Source organism: Apteryx rowi, unplaced genomic scaffold (genome assembly GCF_003343035.1).
Source record: "Apteryx rowi isolate R43461 unplaced genomic scaffold, aptRow1 scaffold_674, whole genome shotgun sequence".
Taxonomy (NCBI): domain Eukaryota; kingdom Metazoa; phylum Chordata; class Aves; order Apterygiformes; family Apterygidae; genus Apteryx; species Apteryx rowi.
The window spans coordinates 104,816-117,327 of record NW_020450954.1 but is presented as its reverse complement, the minus strand read 5'-3'; positions in this window follow the sequence as shown (position 1 = coordinate 117,327).

Genomic DNA, 12,512 nt, shown 5'->3' with positions numbered 1-12,512 from the left:
TCGACTTGCTCTTCATCCACCCCTAGGCACAGCTCCATACATTCCAGTTGCTCCCTCACATAAAGAGCAACTCCACCACCTCGCTTTCCTGGCCTGTCTTTCCTAAAAAGCACGTAGCCATCCATGACAGCACTCCAGTCATGCGAGCTATCCCACCATGTCTCTGTAATGGCAATGAGATCATGGCCTGCAACCACACACAGATCTCTAGTTCTTCCTGTTTGTTCCCCATGCTGCGTGCATTGGTGCACAGGCATTTCAGGGAGGTGATTGAACATGCAGATTTCCCAGGAGGGATAGAAGAGGGTCCTCCATAACCACATCCCATGCGCRCTTCCCTGGCTGCATTCACCTGCTGGAGGCATCCTGACTTGAGCAGTCTTTTGCCAGCTACCCTGGCACTATAACTCTCCCCTTCCCCCATCTTTCCTAGTTTAAAGCCCTCCTTACCAGGTTGGCCAACCTGTTGGCAAAGACCCGCGTGCCCCGCCTCGTGAGGTGGATCCCATCTCTCCCCAGCAGTTGTCGATCTTCAAACAGGGTCCCATGGTCACAGAAACCAAAACCCTGTTGCCAACACCAGCAGCACAGCCAGTCATTAACTTGGAAAGTCCATCTCCTCCTCCTCTCATCCATCCCCCTCACTGGCAGGATTGAGGAGAAGATGACCTGGGCTCCCRGACCYTTGAYCAYCRTCCCCAGARCTCTGAAATCCTGCTTGATGGTTTCCAATTCGCCCTTGGTGTCATTAGCGCCCACATGGAAGAGCAGCAGTGGGTAATAGTCTGAAGCATGGACAAGCCTTGGCAGTCTTTCCATGACATCTCATACGCAAGCCCTCGGCAGGCCACAAACCTCTCTAGACATGAGGTCAGGTCAGATAGATGCCTCCATCCCCCACAGCAGGGAGTCCCCCACAACGATCACCCGCCACTTCTTCCGGGCGTTCCGGCAAGGCACAGGGTCTGTTGTCCCAGTTGCTTCCCTTGCAGCCATGCCCATCTCCTCCTCATCCTGGAGGGCACTAAACCTGTTCTTCAGCTTCAGGTCTTCAGGAGGACTAGGAGCCTTTCTCCTCCCACGAGCAGTGACCAGTTTCCAGCCTTCTTCTACAGTGTTATGATGTACCGTTTCACACGGCACAGAGTCCTCCAGCAACTCCACTGCTGTGGGGGGTTGGGACTCCCGAAGCTGCACAGTCTCTGAGAATACCCTGTCTATCTCTTGATCCGCTTCTCAGATGCTACACAGCCTACTGACCTCCTCCTGTAACTCCCTTACCTGACACACAACTCATCAACAGCAGCACACCTCCTACAGGAGAGCTGGCTGCCAGCCCAGGCCTCCCGGAGAGGCCCCAAGCACTCCCTGCAGCCTGAGACCTGTAGAGCTGCATCTACTGTCAGAGGGTCGGTCTGGGTCCAAGCTTCTGACACAGCAACTCCAACAGCCACTGGGGAGTGTGCTCTGCGGCTTCACAACCATACTTGAGGAAACGTACACCACAGGGATCAGAAACCAAGGTTCCTTCATGCACCCTGCCGCACAAACTGCTGCATCTGTTTGCTGCCTCTGTTCACAAACTGCTGCATCTGTTCACTGCACTCTGGGCCTGGCTCTTATATAGGCCTCTCCCTAGCACTGACTCCCAGGATGCTTGACTCGCCCTAATCAAGGGCCACCAGGATCAAAGGCCCCAGCTCCCTCTGGTCAGGGGCAATCAAGAGAGCTCATTAGCAGCAGCCACTCCTAGCTAGAGCTTTTCCCAGGAGAAGTCAAGGCCTCCTGCAGTTGTCCTTGCCTAGCTTCCCCTTTCCTGTTCACAGCAATCACCTTCTAGTTCCTCGGGGGTCCTCAGAAAGCCCACAACTTCCAACAAGATCCTCAAGTTCTAGTCAGAGCCCAAACACTGCTGCGCAAACTGCTGCGTCTGTTCGCTGCCTCTGTTAGCTGCGCTCTAGGCCAATCAAAGTGATGGCTTGTACCATTGGTACACCACCATCCAGACCAGCACAAAGTGAACACAGAATGCGGCTGTTCCGATTTGGTAGCGTTTCATACCCACTCTGAACCCCCTTTGTAGTGATGAAACTGAGTAAGTGGCAAAAAAAAGTCCATCTCTGGAGAACTCATAGACAGTCTGAGTAATCTCAAGAGATAATTGCTCAGGAGCTAGAAACATTTAAGCTTCAATTCCATAAATTTGACTCTGGCAGGCATCTGTAAATAGCACTATTGAAGTCAATATGCACAGGGCTCCACATAATAATCTGAGGGATCAGTTTTATAAAAGATGCTACTGGTGATTCAAAGGAAAATACTGTAGGGATATGAATAATTTGTGGGCTATCTGGGCTTCTCTTGCAATTATACATTTTCATTTTTGGCAATCAGAGAGACACAGCTAGGATTTTGTCAAGAGAAGTATTTTTCCAAAAGCTTCCCCCAGAGTCTTCTTGTCCTGGTGGAGGGATCTATTTACTGAATAATTATTGTGATGAATTTTAACTACATGCTGTAATGTTGGTATCATAGAACAGTATTTTCCTGAAATGAATACTGCAGTGCAAAACAGCTGTTGCTTTGAGACTGCATAATATACCCCAAATCGCAGCTGAACAAAGGAGCCATCCAGAAAAAAAATATTCAGGCATTTTAGGGATGAATTAGTCACAATATGCAAGATTTCATATGTCTATGAAACAAATAAGGAGTTTTTCCAAAAGTTATAATATTGTTTTAAATAACACCATCTAAAAGAGTCTATATAAGTTGCAGTTGTTCATAGAAAACATCAAGCTTCTTATTCATTATCTGCTATTTGACAAACGAACACAGAGGTTTGTGCTCCTGAATGAAAATAATCATGATGAAAAGCATAGATTTCCCACAGAAGAATACTGATGTTTTTCAGAGGAACTTCTCATGCTATCTGTCAACATCAAAAGGTGGAGAATAATATTTGATAAGATTCATTGCACAGAGATGACAGATTTCTGCCCTTGGAAATTTTCATGAATACCAAGATGCTATTCTTAATCTAATGAATTTAAGATATACTGAAAATGAGGGCAGAAAAAACTCTGGATAAATTCTTCCATTCACACATAGCATACAGTGGCTCAGGTACATGCTTTGCCATTTAAAATATTGAACTTATTTAGGATACTAAATTGTTTTTCTAACTTTTTGATATATTTTCTATTAAGATCAATATACAAGTCAGAAAACATAGATTATTCTGGGACTTCAAACATAAAGACAGTGACAAGGAACAAGATAGCTGATAGTAAAATGATGATAGCTATGGAAAAAAATCTTAAATAAATGTGTTGATTACAGGTCATGCAACATCATGGGAGCAGGCATTCCTCCAGGTTGATGTTGTATGATCAGAGATATAAGCTTCAGGCTAGACTCATATTTTTCTTGTGTGGGAAATACACATCTGTAAGGTCACAGAAAGTGGAGCATTCATGGAAAGATACCCTTCCAGTGGGTGACTCATTGCAAATGATATAAAGATTGAAAGAATAAGCAATGAAGGGGCTATGAGATGACACAGAGGGGTTGGAGGTTAGAGAACATCTGCATCTTTTCTCCTCCACTAAGAGCTGGGTTTTGAAAATACCAAGATCTTGAAGCAAGTCTCAGCTGAATCTTTTTCTAAGTCTACCTGGACTAGTAATAGACTTTTTTTCTCCGCTGTCCTCTTCTCTTCCCACATATCCTTTTGCCATGAGGGAGAGGGAAGGGAGCAATAGACACATTTCCTCTTTACTTTTAGAAATTGTAAAATAGGAATGCAGAGAGAACAAATAAGTCAATCTGTCTAATCTACCTGTATCTCTGGGTAAACTATTTCTCCTTCCCCAATCTCTCTGCTGCTCCTGTACCAACTGTCTTGCTATTTAGATCAAGGGAGATGCTCTTGTAAAGCCCTGCCAGTATGGGTTGTTGTTTCCTCAGCTAGGCTGAGCAGTGGCACTAATGTGCAGCACATAGGCCCAAAAAGGGATGCAAGAATAGCACTGCCAGAGGAGCATGCCCAGAATATGACATTGCAGGATGTAATAGGCAGTAAGCATGAGAGGGAAAAGGGAACAAAAAGGAAGGGAACTGGGGAAAGGAAAAGGAAAGATTAGGAGATTGGAAACCATGGGATAATGGGCAAAATTGTAGAAGATGGGAAAGGGAGGAACAAGAGAGGGAGGAATAAGATGAGGGGTACAACGTTGTCAGTCTCCGATGTTCAAAAACCTTAGGTCAACCTTCCAAAATACTCATTTGAATAAATAAATTTGGGGAAATTCTTTGTAATTACATCCTCTATGTTTACTTCTGTGCCATATTTTCAAGCTTTTCTCTGAACCATGAGAATTAGAAATACATTTTGAGGACATGAAGCATTTGGGGACATGAAGCACTGATCTTGATTCTGTCACTTAAGGATGAGGAGCAACTGAGGTAAAACAAAAAGGTTCAAAGATCACATTTCTTAGAATAATAATAAACAAGGTTCTCCAGAGAGTATTTATTGATTTCATCTTCCTTCTCCTGTCTTGGCAATATTGGGTTTGTTCCTGTCAGGTGCTCAGGTAGCACACCAAGCTTCCTGCCCCTTATTAAACACCCCCATCTCTCTTCCTTTCCTTTTAGATGTCCTTTCATATTAGACCTTATGGGACATCTTCAAATGTCTCCAAAGTCAACCCTCTCTTCCTGTCAAGTTAGTCTTTTATTGTTGTCTCCAAATCATCATTTTACTCTGACTGATGACATAGTCTGTGGGAAAAGCCTTGTTTATTACTTTTACATGGAGTAATTGATGTATGACTTTAGTATTGTACTTCAGGAAAATAATTACTTCAACTTCCTTATATGTTAAGCTAAATTATGTTTCCGTTTACACGTGTAGTTCCAAACAAGTCAACAAACTCACTGATTCTTCAAATGATACCAGAAGGATTAGTTCTTCTGCCTAGAATTACATAAAAAGAAGTTAATTCACCAAGATTTTTAGGATTTTTCCTGGTATGGTATTTGTCCATGTTTGGTCCCAGTTTGTTCAGCTGAGTGCTGTTCAAAGGCAGACATTTGACAAAGATGGCTTGCCCTTGTAAGAATGTAAGGAAATGCAAAATGACTTCAGTTTCAGTAGCTGAAAGTTTCTTGAACTGTATTTGCAGCATGTTTTTAGTCTAGCACTAAAAAAAAGAACTTTTTGATACAGTCCATATGGTGGCACTATCTGACTATGTTTGCTTTGTCTACTGGTCCAAAGACCAAGTTAAGCAAGAGCTATTCTGGCGTGTTTGATCTGAATGTTTTTAAACTTTTTTTTTTTTTAACTGAAGCATTATTGAATATGTTATGCTATGTGATTAAAAGCTCATCTCCACCGCAAAGGAGCCCAGAGGAACAATGACAGAAGGAGGAACCCCAATAACCTAATCAGAGCCAAGGACCAGCCTGCTCTTGCTGCTCCCAGGGCATCACAGGAAGGGATCAGCCCCATGGGCCGGGGGTGAAATCTCCCAGATGAGACAACGGGAGAGGCTTGCCCCACATCACCTTACAGACTGAGGGGGGTTACTGCCTACAGGGGCATGGGACTCATGGGATGTAGGGCAAGAGCACCTTGGGATTGTGCAAGACTTATTATGGGATATCTATGGGAAGGACCAAAGGTGAGGGAAGGAAGGGATCAGGGTGGTTTGGGGAGGAACAACTGTGTGAAAATAGAGGAATGAGGGGATAAAAGAGAAATGCATGTCAGGGCAGGTCACTGCCCTTTTCTGGCCATGCCCTATGCCTGATCACTGCAGTCTGTCCTGTCATTTATTAAACTCCATTTTTGACTATCCTGTGTGCATACGTGTGTATGGAGGTCTATATGGAGCAACTGGAGTTGGACCAGTGGTCACAGGGACCTGTACATTTGTGGTGCCAACACCTGGTGAGACCGGATAGTGTGCATATTGTGGGTGGGGGTGTATGTCAGTGTGTAATCACTGGAGAATATCAAGCCGGTCTGGCTGGCAAGTAGGATAAGAGGCTTGGGAGCCGGGCAGTGAGGCAGCCACAGGTCTGGGCTGGATCCTGGAGAGACCAAGGGTCTGCAAGTTGGCTCCCAGAGGGACCAGGGGGTCCGGGCCTGCTACTGGGGAGAAAAGGAGATCTGGTGGTCAGCTACTGGTAAGTCTGTAGGTCTGGACCAGCTACTGGAGAGACCCTTTTGCATGTGTGTGTGTGTGTGTGTGTGTGTGGCAACTGGAAGAGCAGAGGATCCAACGACCCGCTACTGGGTAGACTGAGTGTCGAAGACCACTTCCTGGGGGATCCACAGTGCGTGTGTGTCCGTGCATGTGTAGGTGTGTGCAAGCGGGTCTGAATACCAGCAACTGGCATGGGGCTGTGGGCCACGGGGGCTCGCATGCCCAGGTGCCAGCGACTGGGGAGACTGGGGATCCAGGGTTCAGCTACTGGGAAGATTAAGTATTACTGTAAGATTAGGGCCAGCTACTGGAGGGATTCATACTGTATATACGTGTGCATATATATATATATATATATGCATATATTTTTCACTAACAGACTTTCATCCTGATCAGCCAGAGAAGGGAACAGGATCAGGCCATTTGTGTTGTTTGTTTCTGTGTGACTGCTGGGTTTTCTGTCTGTGTTATCTGTGTGGTCAGCTGTGTGTATAGGTATATGCATACTGTGAGTGTGTGTCTACTGGGACATGTTCATGTTCATATATGTTTAGCCTTGCTCCTGTCTGGAGCTGGGAATATGGAGCTGTGGCAGCCTCGCCTCTATGGGACTACTGGATTTGGCAACTCTTAACAGAATGTATATGATTTTTAGATTTTTTAAGTACTTCTGCTTGCTTATGACCTTTAAGTAATAACATTTAATCTTAGTTTAAACTGTACTGGGGTGCATGCTTTTCATTCCTGTTTAGTATTTTGAGTTTTTAAAAATATTTTCCAATTTAGTGGAACTTATGAAGGATAAATGAGAAAAAATGGCACAGCAGTAAATTTCAGATAGTTATGAGTTTCTTGACAATAGTGAGGTGACTGACATCAGAAACAAATGCCACTTGTTTTAGCTCAACTCTTGCCATGTGCTGGACTGAGCTCATTCTGTACATTCACAGGGTTTTAAATCCTAATTAGGAATCTCTCAGCTGCTATAGGTTTGATGACTTCACTTACAAGAACATATTGTGTACCATAGTATCATATACTAGTGTTAGTGGATGATTTTCTTCTGTTTGTCTATTCCCAGTTTCCTTTATGTAATCTCATCCCATCACTTTGATTCCTTTCAGCATAACACAAGTTAAATTTTCTTTTGTTACACTTCATGTAATTCAGTGTAACTCATGTCAGAGGAGATGCATTTTCTGGCTTCTAGTTGTATCCTCATTTACACACTTTATTGTCAAAGCTTGTTCATCCAAGTTCTGTCACAGTCAAATACAAAATATAAGCTATATAAAACCTTTATGTAAAAAAAAAAAATCAAAGCTCTTTATACAGTGCATGAAAGGAATATATAGACATGCACACATCTCTCAGGAGGTGTGTGGCAATTTTTTGATGTTGCATATTGATACTATGTGGCAGTTTAGGACAGGAAGGAAGTGGCAACTACTGCTTGCTGCAAAAACTGCAGAAAGAGAGATATGTTCTGTTGCTTAAACCAGTCTTGACATTCACAGATCACAGCAAGAAGACTTGGAAGAGATCAAGAGACCTAAAGACATATCTTTTCCCCAAAAAGTTATCAAAAAAATGAAAATGCCTTCCAAGAGGATGATTATCTAATCTCTACTTTAAAATCTCCCATGCTGGAGGTTTCACTTCCTCCTTCTGTTATGTGGTCCAAAATTTTACTTCTTCCTAAAATTTTCTGTTCTGATATCTAAATCACGTGCTTAGGCACCTTACTTCTTGTCTTATGCACTGCAGACCCTGAGAAGGGATGATTCCCTTCCTTTATGTTTTTGAAGGCTCTTACTATGTCCCATCACCTTCTATTCTCTAGATTAAACAGCCCTTTCAGTCTTTTCTTTTGGATCATGCTTTTTAGAGCTCCAGTCATTCTCATTGTTCTCCTCTGGATTGTCTCTATTTGGTTTAGACCTTTCCTGAAGTCTGGTGACCAAAACTGGACCAAGCACAGAGGGGTACAACAGTGAAACAAACAAGAAACATTATTTTACCTCCTTTAAAGGCAGTACTCCTATTCTTAGGGAGATTGCCCTGAATTCTTCTGTGACAAAGATCCTACATCTCAGCAAAAACTGTAGCGTTCAATAATGCTGTCTCTTGTTACACAGAACCAAGAAATTCCATGTACTAGGTCATCAGTTTCATTTATGATACAGGCTATATTTCCTTGCAGTTTGTAACACTTTCCCAGAGTACTATGGAGTTAAGTTTGTTAAGGGATGGGTACTACCCTTCAGCACATGGCTGGATTTGTCCAACAGAGCTGTTTGTCTGGCTGTGATCTGTCCTTAGCAGAGGACTTCTTACCTGATGGCTCTTGGAAGTATGCAGCACACTAAATAATTCGTTTTGGAAATGGTAGAGGCCTCTGGGGCCTCTACCAAAAGAAGCTCTTTTTGTAGCTTCTTTTTCTCTTTTTTTCTTTTCTCTACAGTGGAAGTAATATTTTATTCTCACCCTAACCAATGCTTACATCTAGCAAAGAATCCTTATTTAGTACAGCCATTTAACTTTAAGCATGTTTAACATCATAGTGGAATCAAGTATATGTTTAGAGTAAGGATGGGGTTAATTTAAAAGAAATAAAAATATCTGAATATGTTTCTGACTTTTTCTTTTCAAAAATTCCCAGTCATGATGACAGAGTATGCATGTAAGGTTAGGTGACCCCTTATCAGAAATGCTGTATATTAGCAAATGTAATCTCATTTCCTTCCAGAAGTGCTACTGACAAACACGCTACTAACAATACACTTTTAGTTTGTGATTTTTAACAATTAAAAGCAAGATAACAAAAGAGATGATGACAAATTGTAGCAATATCCCTAGGATATTGGAGATATTTTTTTTCTGCAAAAACTCTGGATAAGTAAGTGTAGCGAAGTTTTCAAAGGCTACAACCATAGTTTGGAATACATTTTTCTTACAAGGTGGCCTCCAGGTTTCTCCACAGCTGGAGATGAGATTTTATATAGGAACAAATAGGAAAAATTAAGAGTGACATTATATTCTCGTATAATATATGATGAGGAAGAGATTTAAATAAGAAGCCAAATTTTCTTTTCTGTGTATTAAACTCAGAGTAACTACACAGAAACCAGTAAATTTTCTGTGGGTTTCCTGGTATAACTGACAAGCAGAACACACCTCAGTCATTTTAGCTGAACTTTTAAAGCGTATACAGGCATACCTTGGAGATATTGCAGGTTCGGTTCCAGACCACCGCAATAAAGCAAATATCACAATAAAGCAAGTCACATTAATTTTCTGGTTTCCCAGTGCATATAAAAGTTATGTTTACACTATACTGTAGTCTATTAAGTGTGTAATAGCATTATGTCTAAAGAAACAATGTACATACCTTAATTAAAAATACTTCATTGCTAAAAAAAATGCTAACCATCATCTGAGCCTTCAGCAAGTTGTAATCTTTTTGCTGATGGAGGGTCTTGCCTCAATATTGATGGCTGCTGACTGATCAGGGTGGTGGTTGCTGAAGGCTGGGGTGGCTGTGGCAATTTCTTAAAATAAAACAGCAATGAAGTTTGCTGCATCAATTGACTCTTCCTTTCATGAAGGATTTCTCTGTAGCATGTGATGCTGTTTGACAGCATTTTACCCACAAGAGAACTTCTTTCAAAATTGGAGTCAGTCCTCTCAAACCCTGACGCTGCTTTATCGACCACGTTTATGTAATATTCTAAATCCTTTGTTGTCATTTCAACAATGTTCACAGCATCTTCACCAGGAGTAGATTCCTTCTCAAGAAACCACTTTCTTTGCTCATCCATAAGAAGCAACTTCTCATCTGTTGAAGTTTTATCATGAGATTGCAGCAGTTCAGTCACGTCTTCAGGCTCCACTTCTCATTCTAGTTCTCTTGTTGTCAGTCCTAGTTCTCTTGCTGTCAGCCTGTCCTCTGAAGCTTTGAAGCCAGGCCTCGACTTCTCCTCTCTAGCTATGAAAGTCCTAGATGGCATCTGCTTCCAACAGAAGGCTGTTTTGTCTACATTGAAAATCTGTTGTTTAGTGTAGCCACTTTCATCAGTTCTCTTAGCTGGATCTTCTGCATGACTTGCTGCAGCTTCTGCATCAGTACTTGCTGCTTCACCTTGGCACTTTTATGTATGGAGATGGCTTCCTTCCTTAAACCTCATGAACCAACCTCTGCTAGCTTCAAACTTTTCTTCTGCAGCTTCCTCACCTCTCCCAGCCTTCACAGAATTGAAGAGAGTTCGGGCCTTGCTCTGGGTGAGGCTTTGGCTTAAGGGAATGCTGCGGCTGGTTGGATCTTCTAGCCAGACCACTAAAACTTTCTTCATACCAGCAAGAAGGCTGTTTCGCTTTCTTACCATTTGTGTGTTCCCTGGAGTAGCACTTTGAATTTCCTTCGAGAACTTTTCCTTTGCACTCACAACTTGGCTAACTGTTTGGCGCAAGAGGCCAAGCTTTCGGCCTATCTCAGTTTTTGACATTCCTTCCTCACTAAGCTTCATCATTTCTAGCTTTTGATTTAAAGGGAGAGATATGCGACTCTTCCTTTCCCTTGAACACTTAGAGGCCATTGTAGGGTTATTAATTGCCCTAATGTCAATATTGTTGTGTCTCAGGGAATAGGGAGGCCCGAGAAGAGGTAGAGAGATGGGGGAACGGCCAGTTGGTGGAGCAATCAGAACACACACAACATTTATCGATTAAGTTCCCCGTCTTCTATGGGTGTGGTTCATGGTGTCCCAAAACAATTACAAAAGTAACATCAAAGATCACTGATCACAGACCACCATAACAGATATAATAATAATGAAAGAGTTTGAAATATTGCGAGAATTACCAAAATGTGGCAGAAAGATATGAAGCGAGCACATGCGTTTGGAAAAATGGCACTGATGATAGACTTGCTTGATGCAGGGCTGCCACAAACCTTCAATTTGTAAAAACTGTGAAGCGCAATAAAGCAAAGCGCAATAAAACGAGGCATGCCTGTAGTGCAGTATACAGTGCTACAATTTAGAGAGTGAAGGAAACTTATACTAACAAGTGCTTTTATTTGTTGAATTGCTTCAAATGATATTATTATATAAAGTCTAAACTTTTGTAGTGAACAAGATGTTCTCTCTCATATTAACACTGACACTCTCAACCTAGGAAGCTAAATATATATAAAATACTTTCTGAAAAAGACAGCAAAATGAGGAATTTCTTCAGCAACACGATGTGTGTGGAAAGAGGAAACTCAAAATGTCAGCATCCACTTCCTTTGCCATCTTTCACACTGCAGCCAGCCTAGGGTAAAACAAAGAAGTGGGACAATCAACAGAGATAAGAAAGCATCAGATGAAAAAGGCTTTGTGGTTCCCCTCCTGCACAAAAAAAAAAAAAGCAAACGAGGAAAATTTCAGGGCCAATATGCCTGACTACACTCATTGTCAGGAAAAGAGAATTTTTGTGGATGGCTGGAGCTGACCTAAATACATATACTCTGGAGTTTCACAAGAATCCTTGCTGTAGCTCCCAGGATGTCCGATTTTTGCAGACAATATCGTGGCTCCAGGTGCGTGAACTGTATTGTAGCGACAGTGTATTATGTTGGGACGGATGCCACACGTGACAATGCTCATATCACAAGGGTAACGCTAATGTTAACACGACTAATGCTAAAGGAAAGGAGGATGCTGAGTAACGTCTCTGCAGCCTAACTCAGGCACTCACAAAACACCCTGCGGGCGCTCAGGAAACACCCTGCACTCAAGTGTTGCAGAACCACTGCGGTACTGCCAGCAGAGATGAAAACTAAGAGGTACATTGGCACTGCTCCTCCCAAATTCTCCATTTCAGCCCTGTACGAACGTTTTGCTCTCGCAGTGATACAGAGCAGAGATGAGTGCTCTCCTAAGCAGTAAAAATATCCCCATCTCTTGCATGAACCCAGCCTTAACTACAATAATATGTGAGGAGGGAAAAAGAAAAAACCCGAAACATAAGCAGGTCCGTGCAATGGCTTTCGAGCAAACGCAGCCGCGCCTCACGCCGGCGGCACAGGCGCTGCTGCGCGGACACAACCGCCGGCGTTATGTAAGCGCGGCGCCCCGCTTTGCTCGCACGGGCTGTGCGGCCCCGGAGCCCGCGCCGCGGGGAGCCCTGCAGAGGGCCCGGTAACGCCAGGATAACAGCAGTCACCCTAACGGCACACACAGCAACCAGCGGCCGCACCGCGATGCGGCCGCCCTCACAAACAGCACGGCGGCCCGACCCCGCGGCCAGCGC